The sequence below is a fragment of the Hemitrygon akajei genome, chromosome 23 (genome assembly GCF_048418815.1).
Source record: "Hemitrygon akajei chromosome 23, sHemAka1.3, whole genome shotgun sequence".
Classification (NCBI taxonomy): Eukaryota; Metazoa; Chordata; class Chondrichthyes; order Myliobatiformes; family Dasyatidae; genus Hemitrygon; species Hemitrygon akajei.
The window spans coordinates 50,405,659-50,420,216 of NC_133146.1; positions in this window are offsets into that span (position 1 = coordinate 50,405,659).

Sequence of the window (14,558 nt, forward strand, 5' to 3'; positions counted from 1 at the left end):
TGTGTTAGGAAATGCTCTGCAAAGAATCATTTTTACACATCTATCTTTTTATGTTCCATGAGAATTGAATTGCTCCTGACTGTAATTGGGTTGTTATTTAATATGTCTCTCATGATATTTGATACATTGCTTACTGCCCATTATGCTGCTGGTGTTTAGGGCAGCATTGAAGATTCTCCATCTCTCTCTCTATAGAAGGGTTCTTCACTGCTGTTTCCATGACAATTGTTTTTTGATCAGTCAGGGTTGCAGGCCATGAGCTCAAACCGGAGGGCTGGAGGACCACTCTTAGTTTGGTCTACACCCTTTGACCTTTGGGCATGGGTGACCCAAAGCACAAGGCCCTGACTCCAGCCAACAGAGCTCTCCAGGTCATTGAGGCATACAAGCCTTCAAACCGCGACAAGGTTGTGGCCCTCTTAGAGCATATTTGATACATACTAGTTAAAAAAAAAGGAGCAATCTGTTAAAATTAACCCCATCTTGGTGCATCATTCTAATATCAGAGCTTAATTTGATCCAGTTTGCGCTAGGCATGGCAAAATTTCACTAAACACTTCAATAATCTTCTCACTAAAATATTGGCCTTTAGTTTAAAGTAGTCTTTTCTGTGATCAAAAATGTTTTAATATTTTACAACATTTTGTAGGATTTCAAAAATCTTGGATAGATTAATGGTGAATGAGATAGGATGAGCAAAGCACACAACGAGTGCTGGGGGAACTTAGCAAGTTAGGCAGTATCTATGGAGGGGAATAAACAGTCAACATTTTAGATCCAATCCAGGGGAGACACTGGCGTAAATAAAGGAGAAAGTCATGAGTTTCTAAAGCAACATTCACAAAAAGCTGGAGGAACTCAGTAGGTCAGGCAGCATCAACGGTAATGAATAAGCAGTTGATGTTTCAGGCTGAGACCCTTCTTCACGATTGATAAGGAAGGAGAAGATGCCAGAATAAAATGTGAGGGAAGGGGAAGGAGGATAGCTAGGAGATGATAGGTGAATCCAGGAGGGTAGGAAAGGTAAAGGGCTGGAGAGGAAGGAATCTAATAGGAGAGGAGAGTGCACTATAGGAGAAAGGGAAGGAGGAGGAGACTCCATTGATGTGTGGTGCAAAGATAAATTAAGGATATAAACAAAGTTGTTTTTTAAAAAAAAAGCACAATTGCACAAACTAAATAAAGCATGTGGAGTTAATTTACTTCGAATATATGGAAAATAGTAATTTTAATTTATTGAGATTCAGCGTGGAATAGGTCCTTCCGGCCCTTCGAGACACGCCGCCCAGCAACCCCCAACTTAACCCTAGCCTAATCATGGGACAACTTACAATGACTAATTAACCTTCCAGCCAGTAGGTCTTTGGTCTGTGGGTGGAAACTGGAGCACCCAGAGGAAACCCAAGCGGTCACGGAAAGAACATTCAAACTCCTTACAGGCAATTGCACTAACTGTTGCTACCCTGCTGCCCCAACTGTGCATCGAGGAATGATGTTAAAACCTTCGTGCCAAGAAAACGTGAGTGACATTGTGAAATCTGGCCAAGTCTTTATAATGAAAGTTCTATAAATAATGGAAGCAAAACGAATAAGAACAAACACCCTTTATTCAGCATATGACTTAATTGAATTATATTAGAGGATGCAATACTTGATCATTGTTCACTCAGTCCTTTAATATATTTGTCTGATCAAGTAAATAGTATAGACCTCATTCGTACAATGTAAATTGTTTATTATTCATGAAACCATGTTCTTCTTTCCAAAAAAATCTTCTGAAAATAAGCCAAGCATCTACTTGAAGATGCACAAAGTAAATTAATATTAAAAGTACAATAAAATATCCTTGTACTGACAAGTAATGAAAGAAGGCTCTGTAATTTGATTTTTTTATCTCATCTTTACAAAACAGAAGAAACTCATTTGTATTTGTAATTAAACCTTTCATCATAAAAACAGTTACCATCAGAGACTATTTCTGTGCAATGAACCCAAACAACAAAGTTAATTCATTTGAATATTTAGGGATCACTATTACAGCGTCTCTCTGATTTCCTTTAAAAGATTTTCAAAGGCATTTATCTGAATAGGCATTTGATCCAAAATATTAAAAGCAAAATGTAAAAAATGATGTTGATTCCTCTCTGAGTGTGTGTGTGTGTGTGTGTGTGTGTGTGTGTGTGTGTGTGTGTGTGTGTGTGTGTGTGTGTGTGTGTGTGTGTGTGTGTGTGTGTGTGTGTGTGTGTGTGTGTGTGTGTGTGTGTGTGTGTATAAAACAGTAAGATTAATTTGAATCTTATTTTGTAATTGTGCAGTGATTATTTATGGACTAAATTTACAGCCTTGTTAAAGAAAATGCTTTTTCTATCTTCAGTGGAAGATGAAATTCATACCCAGAACTTTTGTTTTCCTTTGTGTGAGTACTATTTTTCCCTTCAAAATTCAGTTCAATAATCTGCCTTTTTAATCTTACAATGGTTTTTATCTGTAGCAAACTTTGTATCAAAAAATTGATGCAGAATTGTACACAAAAGTATGGTCACTTACGCTCACAATAAATAGAAACAATCTAACCACACTACATATGTCAGAAGATTTAAACATCAAAGTCTAAATATTAATAATAACTAACAACATTATTTCTTATCTAAGAGAAAATGCATCTGAAGCCTTGAAATAAAAAAGGTTCAATAATTCATATTTCATTACATTGAATAAAGCTATTAGCTTTGCAGGTATTAATTTTCCAACCACATGGTTGTCGGCCAGCATTGCCCTTCAACATGTTTTGAACCAGTGGCCAATATCGATAAGTTTTACCGTTGCGTCATAAAATGATTGACAATATTAACTGAACACATAAAATGTTCAGTCCCGAAGAAGAGTCTCAGCCCAAAATGCGGACTGTTTACTCTTTTCCATAGATACTGCCTGACCTGCTGAGTTCCTCCAGCACTTTGTGCATGTTGCTTAGGATTTCCAGCATCTGCAGACTTCCTCATGTTTAAGATTTAAAGTCTCTTCTGTTGATAGGCAGAAGTAAGTCAATTTTCCCCTTCTCCTCTTCCAAAGATACTGAATATAGCTTGCACAACACTGGTTATCTTCGAGCAAGTGGCCCAAGGAGCTATTATTTAACACCTGATGACCTGATCAGAGTACCAACTAGAAATGTTAACAATTTCCTTCCTGCTTGACCTGCTGGAGTTCCTCCAGCAGATTGTTTGGACTCCCACCTAATAAATATGGAATGTGACTTTTTTCCAATATTCCAGTTCCTAACTGATGGTCAGTCATTGTAAATTAAGTCATGGGACTTGGAGAAAGACCTTCAACTAGGAAGGTTAATGCAGTTTTTCTTTCTGTAGATACAACCTGGCTGCATCCCATCCCATGGTGAATTCTATCCACCCACAACTCTCTGCTCAATGACGTTTTTGCCTGCGACAATAGGAGGTGCAGCATTTATCTGTACACCACAATCCAGGGTTCTAAACTATCCCTCCAGGTCAGGCAAGGATTCACATCAACCTCTTCCAACCTACATTCATTGCTCTTAATGTCACGTCCTCTCCATCAGTGAGACCCAGACCATCACGAATAAAGCCCTGCCAACCACTGAGCACATCTACAGGAACCACTGTTGCAGGAAAGCAACGTCCATCATCTGGAACCCCCACCACCCAGAGCATGCTCTCTTCTTGCTGCTGCCACCAGCGAAGGTACACACACCACCAGATTCAGGAACAGTTGCTATCCCTCTTCCATCAGGCTGCTGAACCAAGGGGGATGAATTTACTCAACTTCACGAGGCCCATCTTTGAAATGTTCCTACAACCAATAGGCTCACTTTCAAAGACTATTCATTTCATGTTCTCAATATTTATTGCTTATCTATTAGTTATTATTATTTTTTCTTTTGCACTTGCACAGTATGTTGTCTTCTGCACTCTTGTTCAATGTCCTAATTTGTTGGTCTTTCATTGATTCTGTTATGGTTATTATTCAATAAATTTATTGAGTATGCCCACAAAAAATAAATCTCAGGATTGTTTATGGTGACATATAAAGTTCAAGGTAAATTTTGTTATCAAAGTACATATATGTCACCATACACAACCCTAAGATTGTTTGATATGATATTTTACTTTGAAATTTGAACTTTGAAGTGCAAACTGGGAAAATATTTTGCAGAATACCTACACTTTGTCTACAGTCATCATCCTGAACACCTGTTTGCAGATCATTTTAACTTCTAACACCCACCTGCCCATCTTCTTGTTCCAAATATCCTCTTCCTTACTTATCAGGATACAACATCTACCACCTCTTATCTCTCCTTTGTCACCTTCCATCCTTCCTCCATCTGACCATCTCCTCCCTCCTCACCTGGTTTTACCTATCTCCTGCCAGCCCTTGCCTCACCCTTTCTTCTCACCCATTGATACTGACTATATCCCCTCTACACTCTCAGTCTAGATTCAGGATCTCAAGGTCAAATGTTAACCATCCCTTTGCCTCCACAGATGCCGCTTGGCCCAATGAGTTCTTTAATCAGTTTGGTGACTTATCTATTTTATCTTCGGCCTTCATGCTACTCATTTTTTACTTTAAATTATCTCAGTTATTTCCTCCTTTATTCTGGAAATCCCCTATGTCTTCACACACCACCACTTTCTGCAGGCCTTATTTGCAGTCCTCACCAACTAAACCTGATGTAAGTAATCATAACTTCAGATCAAACTGCAGAAAGGGTTACATGCACACAAAGCAATGAAGGCTGATTCAGCTGCTGAAATGGAAGATGTACCACCACATATAAGATCAAACTTATCCAAGTATTTCTGCCCACTTCTGACTGAACAACCCCAGAGAGAAGTTGGAAAAGGGACTTTCAAACACTGTTTCCTTGCAAATGCAATGATGTTGCCAACTTATTCCCTTAAAAGCAGAAACGTTAAATCATAATGCAACTTTCAATATGCATTTTTCATTCATTGTATGAATTAAAGTGGGATTCCCTGAAATATCAACGTTGTGTTCTCTGACAAGAGAAAATCTGCAGATGTTGGAAATCCAAGCAACACAAACAAAATATGCTGGAGGAATTCAGCATCTATGGAAAAAAGTACAGTCAACTTTTTGGGTCAAGACCCTTCGGTTGGACTTTCTTGGCATGTGTTTGACTACTGCTCTGTACTGCAATGGTATTGTTTCACATCATAGTGTTTAATGAAGAAATCTCACACTACAGATACATGCTGTCTTGGGCCGTATGTTTAAGGAAGGATGTGTTGACATGAGAGAGGGGCCAGCGGAGGTTGACAAGAATCAAGAATAATCCCAGGAATGAAAGGGTGAAAGGGTTAATATATGAATGTTTGGATACTCAGGGCTTGAGTTCACTAGAGTTGTGATGAATGGGGGAGGGGAGAAATCTCAGTGAAACCTATTGAATATTGAAAGACTTTGATAAGAAGGACATAGAGAGGATGTTTCCAATAGTGGGGTAGTGAGGCAGTCTAGGACCAGAAGGCACAACCTCATAGCAGAAGGACGTTCAACAGGAATGGAAATGAGGAGGAATTTCTTTGGCCAGACAGTGGTGAATCTGTGAAATTCATTGCCACAGATGGCTGTGCATGCTGAGACATTTGATGTATTTAAGGCAGAGGTTGAAAGGTTCTTGATTAGTCAGGGCATGAAAGGTTACGAGGAGAAGACAGGAGAATTGGTTAAATGGATCAACCGCGATGGAATGGTGGAGCAGACTTGATGGGCTGGTTGGCCTAACTCAGCTCCTATACCTTATGGTCTTATGCTGTGATCTCTGTAGGTTGTACAGCTCTTTCTGGGTCTGATCACGTCTCTCAGGGTCAGGCTGGATGGGCGTAGTCTCTAGAGATGTCCCTTTTGCAATGCTCTGCTCATTGCCCTTCCTGATTGTAGTCCAATAACACAGTATAGTGGCCACCTCGAAGAGGCAGTGACTGACAAGGTAGCTCTGCATTCTATTGCCATCAGGAATTATTCAGCCAATATTTTAATGCAGTTAAAATATGCAAACGTCTTTTAAAGATAAATTTCGCCAATTCAGGAATTTGTTTTTAGGTCTCCTGATTGGGCATTAGGGCTTAATTTAAAACACTAAAATGTGTGAAGTCTGATTTCTAGGAAACATCAGATCACAGTAGAGGAGCACATGCATAATACAGGCACTAGTTTACTCTGTATCACTGGTTTAGTATGTCTTCTTCTGGTAGAGACGAACTTTAAGCCTATGCTCTGATTATTTACCTCACTGTTGTTCATGGAACACTTGCAGATCTGCTACTGGGCTTCCTACATTGAAATGATTTCATATCCAAGGCCCTATAAAGTGAAATACTTTCTAATGGCCTGAAGCTATGGAAGATGCCACTGGAATGAAAGATTTTTTTTATTTTTAGTAATCCGTTGTAATGTACCATTTAGGTCAATATGATTATTGGTTTCATGTAAACAGAATCCAAACAGATTACACAAAGCATTGTATAAAAGTGCTCAAGTCTAAAATACTTGGTTGTCGTACTCCTGTGCCCATCAAGAACAAACTTTTGTTCAGTCAGCATTGAGGAACACTTACAGAGGATCTGGAAACTGGACCATTTTATCCACCTCACTGAAGATCTTCAGAAATAAGAGTGAAGAGGAATCCATTATTTACATTTAGTTTACATTCTGAACACTGGAGGTCCACAGCACAATAATGCTTTTAGTTTGAAGTTGCTGTCTTAATTATCTCTGTCTTCAACATCATAGAGCATCAGACTATCGCATGAATCAATGGAACGTGACTTTTTTAAATGATGCTTCTCAATTATCAGAGTGGCTTGACCAATGTCTTAAATTACTCCTAAGTCACTTAAGTTTTGAAGAGGAGATAGGTAATGTTAATAGATGTATTGAGACGTTATCATCTCCAGTACAGTTTTATTATTACCCTAACAGTACAAAAGGCTGCCTGGTTGATCAAAATGTACCCATTTCACTCAGTATGAAACATAAATACAGCACTCATTGCATAAATGGCTGAACATTAGTTTTACATTAGGGAGACTGATGCAAATTTACACTGCATATAAGCAATACATGATCACACATTAAAGTCCTGGAGCAAGTCAGCATGGAAATATTACAAAAGGACTCATATAGTTAATGGAGCAGAATGTGCAGGATTTGTAAGCTTATGTTTTACATGAAAACGTTCTATTTTCTAATAGGTTCCAATTTATGGGCTCCTTTGGCTGGAATGTCACAGCGCTGACCACAGGTGACTTGTGCAACATCAGCACAGATCAAAAAAGAGAAGAACATGTAAGTTATCATCTTTAGCCTTTCCTCCGTTGTAAAGCCCTCTCACAATTCACCATGTAGATGGAAAATTTGGATGAGATCTAAAGGTTGCTTGTTAGGATGCTGCTCGGATTTTGTTATAATGAGCCAGAAAGGTGAGTTCCAAATTGGCTCTATTTCCCACAATGTAACATTAGACAGAAACCCACTAAAATAACAATAGGTTGCCTAACTCGAAGAGATAAGCTATTGACCAACATTAAAGGCAAGTGCAGGTGCAACTGCAAAGCTTCATTTTATGTTTCTTAAAACAAATATAAAAAGCTTAATGAAGTGGAAAATAACACACAATGCTTTTAACAATCTAATACATTGCAAATGATGACTAATGAATATTAAAAGAATTCAGATATTGCTTTGAAATTAATTATCCTTTGACTATTCTATGCTCGCAGCTGAGACTGAAAAGTACAGCTTTTGGTTAATGACAATTTATTTTTGGTTGTTTCTTTAATGCAAAAGAACAGAAAGATTTTGCACCTGCAAAGAGAAATGCTTTGAACAGTCTAAATCAATGACAAAACATATCTCAGGCACTTGATCACATATTTCAGTTGTCAGTCTCATCCAGCATTGGAAGCCCTTGATGATATCTTTGTGTGCATTTGACTTACTTTGATTAATAAATGCAAACAACTTTCAATGTGAATACCCCACAGCGACCTTTGCATAACAATCAGGCAAAACCTCTGGTGAAATAATGTGCCAAATAGCGCCCACTCTTTCCTCCTCCAGCAACTAACCAAATTAAATCCATATCAGGTAATCAGCCTGTTTTGGAAACTGACAGTTCACTGGCTTTGTCTTCTAAGCTGCATTTATTTTTGAAAGTAAGAAAGTTTTTAACTGCAACATTTCATTCATTATCAATTAATTAAAGGTACAAGTGAAAACATTGTCACCATGGTGATAATTTTGTGAATTCATGGCACATATTAAGATTTTTTACAGTGTTTACTGAGAAGAGAGAAAAGCTGATTTTTTTTAAATCTCTCTGAGCCTTCATTGTCACTGCAGTTATTTGAATGTCAAGTCATGTTACTCATTCAATCTGCCTGCGGTTAGGCTCTGCTTGTGTAACTGAAATTGTCTGTTTTCTTTGAGTGGCCAACCAGCATGGAGATCCCCCATTTTATACTTTTATTGCTCCTGTAGCTTCATGAATTACTAATTCAGCAATACTATTACAGTGTCAATTAAGCCCTTCACAGGCACATTCACAACATAAAAATATTTAATTCTCAGGCAGTTTAAATTTTGTTGGGTATGAATTACCAACATATCTGTTGGATTTTAATTTAATTGACTAGCTGGAAAGGTTCATCATCATCAATGTACATTTTCATCAAGATTTATTTTGTTTGCATTTGCATAAACATAATGGGCTATACAATACAATTTTCAAAGACACTCTGAACAGCCATTACCTGAATCCACTTTTGGCTGGCTGTCCCATGCTATTTTGGTGCAATGTAACACAAGGCTTATTTTCTCTCTCTCTCGCTCTCTGAGAAAGTCTGCTCTGAGAGAAGGGATGCTTTTAATTCAGTCCAATATTATTTCTGGCGTAAATTGATAAATTGAGTCAACTGTTTAAAGGCAAAGCATCAGGTTTAATCTGAACCAGTGATATAAATCCCTTCTGCAAGCAATTAGGTTTCAGGATCTTCACACCCAGAAATAGGGCTCTGTCACAATTAGTCACTCTCTCCCATCTGCAGAATTAAAGAATGAAAAGCATTTCCAAAATCATTTGATCTCAATTTACGTCATATCTCCCTTCCTAGGATGTTTGTTGAAGTGTGTGTGATAGTTACTAGTCACTGGCTTGAAGAAGGGTACAAAAGATGTAATTTTGTCATACCCACAAACGTGGCAATCTGCAAGACATCCAAACCTGCAGTATTGTGAAGTGACCCAGATGTTCATTAAGTTTCTCTAATATAGAAAGTATCAAAGCAAAGACATCAAACACAAACTTAATTGCTTTCTAATAATAGAATTGTAATCCCAAGAACTCTAATGCTTCTTTTCCCCAGGATAACCAATATAAAATCAATCTTTCCTTTTGCTGGAGTTCTCAGTATTTGTTTTGAAGAACGCTGTACATTTCTGTTGCAATTATGCTCACCTTCAATACTTTTGCCATGAGAGTCTCTTAACATTTTGTTTCACAGTACTTTACTCTTTCATTTAAAAAGCACCATGGCTAGGCTTTTATGGCTTTTAAAAGGGGAAAAAGTAACATTGATTTTCTGCTGATAACTGTTGTTAAGAACACGGAGCAGAAGTACTGCTGCACTTTGCTGATGCTTCAGCTTCTGAGGTCAATAGAGAGTGGAAATGAACCAATTCAGCTTTCTGCAACTCAAGTAGATTTTTATGATAAAAGCAGCTCCTGAAACATTCTGCATTCCCTCGCAAGCCTCTTAACCAACAATTACTGCACAATTAAAATCCTTTTTTGTTGATTCCTTCATTTTGTCAGGTACCAAGTACTGTGACTGAATAACACGCACACAAATCGCTGGAGGACTCAGCAAGTCAGGTAGGATCCACGGGAAGAAGTAAACCGTCAACGTTTCAGGCTGAGGCCCTTCTGCAGGACTGGAAAGGAAGGGCGAAGGAGCCAGAATGAGAAGGTGGGGGGAGGGGAAGCTAGTCAGTGATAGGTGAAGCCAGAGGAGGGGGAGATTAGGTGAGTGGCGGAGGAGGTGATGAGGTGAAAAGCTGGGATGTGATAGGTGGAAAAGGTAAATGGCTGTGGAAGAAGGAAACTGATAGGAGAGGAGAGTGGACGATGGGAGAAAGGGAAGGAGGAGGGGCCCGAGGGAGGTGATGGGCAGGTGAGGAGAAGACATGGGGTAAGAGGCGAGCCAGTATGAGGAATGGAAAAAGAGAATGTGGCTGAAGACTCTTATGTTTTGTAACTTCAAAACATCAAACTAATTCAAAGGAAGACACAGGAGTCCAAAATGCGGGTCTAACTTCATGTTTACTTTAAGCTAGGTGCGCACGTATCACATGGTAGCATGATGATGCATGCAATTCACATATTTATACATATAACCCCATAAATACAAATACTGAAATAGGTTGATCAAAAATGTGGTCATGGTGATTATTTTTACAGAGGGCTGAGGTGGAGAGATGAAGTGTTAGTTGAAGTGTTGAGGATGCATGACTTGAGTGTCTTGAGGCTGACAGAGGAGGTTGTAGAGTAATGCACTGGAGTGAGTAAATGGCTGGGATGAGAATTTTAAATTGGAAGCATGAGGAGAATAAGAGTGCATATAAAAAGAAAGGATGGGATTGGGGCTTGGCAGGAAATAGTCCAGTCGAGTGTAACAAAGGCTGTGCTTATTGTGTCAGAATTGTACAGTCGTTGTTGTGCCCCCTCTATTGAAATTGAGGCCAAACCTTGGATTGTAATCATTTCAGCATGTCATAGATTATGGAAGATACTATGATAAATGAAAATTTAAAGAGAATTTTCCCCTATTAACACCAAGTGACACTGTAGTGTAATGCTATTGCAGTACCAGCGACCCGGGTTCAATTCCTGCTGCTGACTGTAAGCAGTTTGTACGTTCTCCCCATTTCCTCCCAGTGCCCTGGTTCCCTCCCATGTTCCAAAGATGTAGATTAATTAGCCACATGGGTGTAATTGAACAGCCCGGATTCGTTAGGCCAGAGGGGCCTGTCACTATGCTGTAAAAAAAAAGGGCTGATTTTGATCACAAGCCATGAGGGGATGATAAAGACATACTGATCCACAACAGTCTGAACTGAGGGATATAAAACGAAGTGACCACTCTCAGAAGAAGCTGGCTATATTTAATGCTTCACAGAATTCTCACCAGGTATCAGAAAAAAGACAGGAGTAATCCATTCTTTTCACGAGGCCATATTGGGCCAACTGTTCCTGCTGCCAACCCTCCAGCTGCTACAAAGATATTACTGAACAGGTGGTGGGACAATGGTATTTCAGAAATTAATCATCACCAGCATAGAATACAACTGCCACTGGCTTAGAATGAAAATGCAACCAGTTTAGGATATATTTGCAACCAGAACAAAATGCAGTTGTACAGGTACAGAATGAAATTGTCACTTACAGAGAACAAGATGTCAGGAGAATAAGGTGCAATAGTCACTGGTGTATAATACAGAAACCTCCACAGAAGTACAGTCAGGCTCAGTGTAGAATACCATAATGGGCAGTATTGAATTCAGTAAACCCCAGTTTGGAATGCTGCTGCCTTCTGTGTAGAACGTGATTATCGCCAAAACAAAATACAACAGTGACCAGTGTTGAATGCTGTTGTCACCAGAGTGGAGTGCAGTAATCATCGGTGTAGAATGCAGCTGTCAGCATTGTTGAAAGCATTTGTCACCAGTGTAGAAATTAGTTGTGACCAGTGCAGGATATGGTTGTCACTGGAGTGTACCACAGTCAGTAATCACTAGTGTTGGACACAAGGCAATGGGATTAGAAGTAGGCCATCTCACTGACGGACACAGACTAGCGTGACCCAGACAATGGGTTAGAAATTTTTTCCTATTGTTCTTTCAAGTTACCATTCGAATTCAATGTACTTGAAATTATTACCACTAATTGCAATCCCTTCTGCAGCAAAATCCTCCCACGGCCAGTTACCACGGAGCTCACACCAACCACGAACCAGCTGTTTTCACCAATTCTGCACTAATCCCATCTTATTCTTGACACACCTCTATGAATTCCACTCCCCACCCCTGTTCCTGGTTCTTACAAACTAGGGGCTTTTCCAGCATTCAGTTAACCTGTCAGCCCACACGTGGGTGAGAAGTGGGAGGGAAATGGAGCAACTGGAGGAAACCTACAGGGTCGTGGGAAGAGCATGCAAACTCCACACAGACAGACCTGGAGGTCAGCGCTGATCCCAAGACACTGAAGCTGTAAACAGCAACTCTACATATTACCGTGCCAGAATGAAATCCTAATTCATGCAAGATCCTAATAAACAATATAAGAGGCATACTGGATAGTGTCCAGCATAATTCTTGACATAACTCTGAGAGAATGAATGTTAAATAAACTATGACTTTGATATTAAGGAAAATGAGGCATAGCTGCTGTAAGCTGAGGAGTCTCTTTCTATGATGTACAATTCTCTGAGACTATGTAAGTGCAGGAAAACTGCTCCACAGGAATAGGTTGTCCACAAACACAGAAGTAAATACGAGGCAAGAGGGGCAAATAGACTACTCTATTTCTGCTCCTGATATTGTCATGACTTGTGATCTAACAAATCCAAACTATAATGGAGATATTCTACCAGGCCCATACACAGCATGTGCCCAATATAAAGTTTCCATTTGGTTGCCATTGGCAACCTAATGCTGCAGTCTGGTAATCTGTAAAGTACAAATTTAAACCTAATCTTGCTTCTTTTTATAGCTTTTAATTTCAAGATGGTCTGGGATAAATTCCCTAATGAGAAAACATGCGAAGAGATCCGTTCAACTGGGAAATTTGGAGAACATTATGAGAGATAATCTATCAGATGTCTTTTCGATGTGTCTTCACTGATGTTGAATTTATTTACTTTGCATAATTGAGCTTAAACGTAATGCACATGAAGATCGAAAATGTAAAATCTATCAATGGAAACCTAAATATTCTATATTGTACGTTACTATAATTAACGAGATAACTCTTGAGGGCATTTGATTAACCAGCCAGAAAACAAGGGGGAAACACAGGCAGATTTACTTGTGTAGACTGGAAGTAACCTAATCAAACTGATTGAGAAAAATAAACAGGAAGCAATAGAGCAGCAAACAATGAAGTCAGAATTCAGCTCAATAGTTTTAAAGAAAGTAGGTAAAATTAAGATACTCGGGTTTGATAGTAATTATCAAAGACAAGCATAAGTAGATAAGGGAAGGGGAAACCAGGAGGAAGACAGAATTTGAAAACTCAAATAGATGAATGATTCTTAGGGCAGTACAAACTCTCTGAGGATTACCCAACAAACTGCAAATGAGAAAGCTGCTGAATAACTGGAGAGGCTTTGAGAAGAAGTGTCCAGCCTTTTAGATTGAGAGGAAAAGGAATCTTGACAAGTGATAATGGCAAGAGAAAATGAAATTGGAACTAGGAAAGACAGTCAGAGTGTATGTGATGCAGAACATCCAGGGAATAAACACAATGGATGGAGAAATACATTAAGAACAAATCATAGGGACATTCCATTCCAACTGCAGAGATGCAGATGTGAGATGAGACAGTTAAATTAATATAGATAGAGTGGAACTGGAATGCACGGCAGCAAATGGAACTGGACTCTCTGACGGTGGTGTCTGAAAAGAGGATGCTGTCCAAGTTGCATGCCATCTTGGACAATGACTCCCATCCACTCCATAATGTATTGGTTAGGCACAGGAGTACATTCAGCCAGAGACTCATTCCACCGAGATGTAACACTGAGCGTCACAGGAAGTCATTCCTACCTGTGGCCATCAAACTTTACAACTCCTCCCTCGGAGTGTCAGACACCCTGAGCCAATAGGCTGGTCCTGGACTTATTTCCACTTGGCGTGATTAACTTATTTTTATTTAATTATTTATGGTTTTATGTTGCTATATTTCTTCACTATTCTTTGTTGGTGTGGCTGTAACGAAACCCAATTTCCCTCGGGATCAATAAAGAATGTCTGTCTGTCTGTACTTTGCTTACAACTTTGTTTTAATATTAGTGATAATACTTTGTGCAGTGCTGGTAGGATTTGATTGTTAATGGATACAGTGATTACACTCCCAGAATTCATATTCACATTTTCAATTTTCTGTGCTGAAACTTTCTTGAGAGTTGCAAGTTGGTTTTGAGGAATTAATGGAAAGTTTACAACACAGAAAGAGGCAATTTCTTTCAGCACATTTGTACGTTCAGAAAAGATTCCAATTCCATCTTTCACCATTTGGTCTGCGCCCCTGCACATCACAGAGTTTCAAATACTTTTAAAATGTGCTGAGAGTTTCAGTCTCAAACAGCAATGTACTCCAGAACACTACTTGACTCTGGAGAAGAATCTTTTCATCTTCTCTCTAATTATTTCCCCAGTTACTTGAAATCCAGAGGCTCCCTGCAGCCACTATCCAAACCCCATCTCAGCCC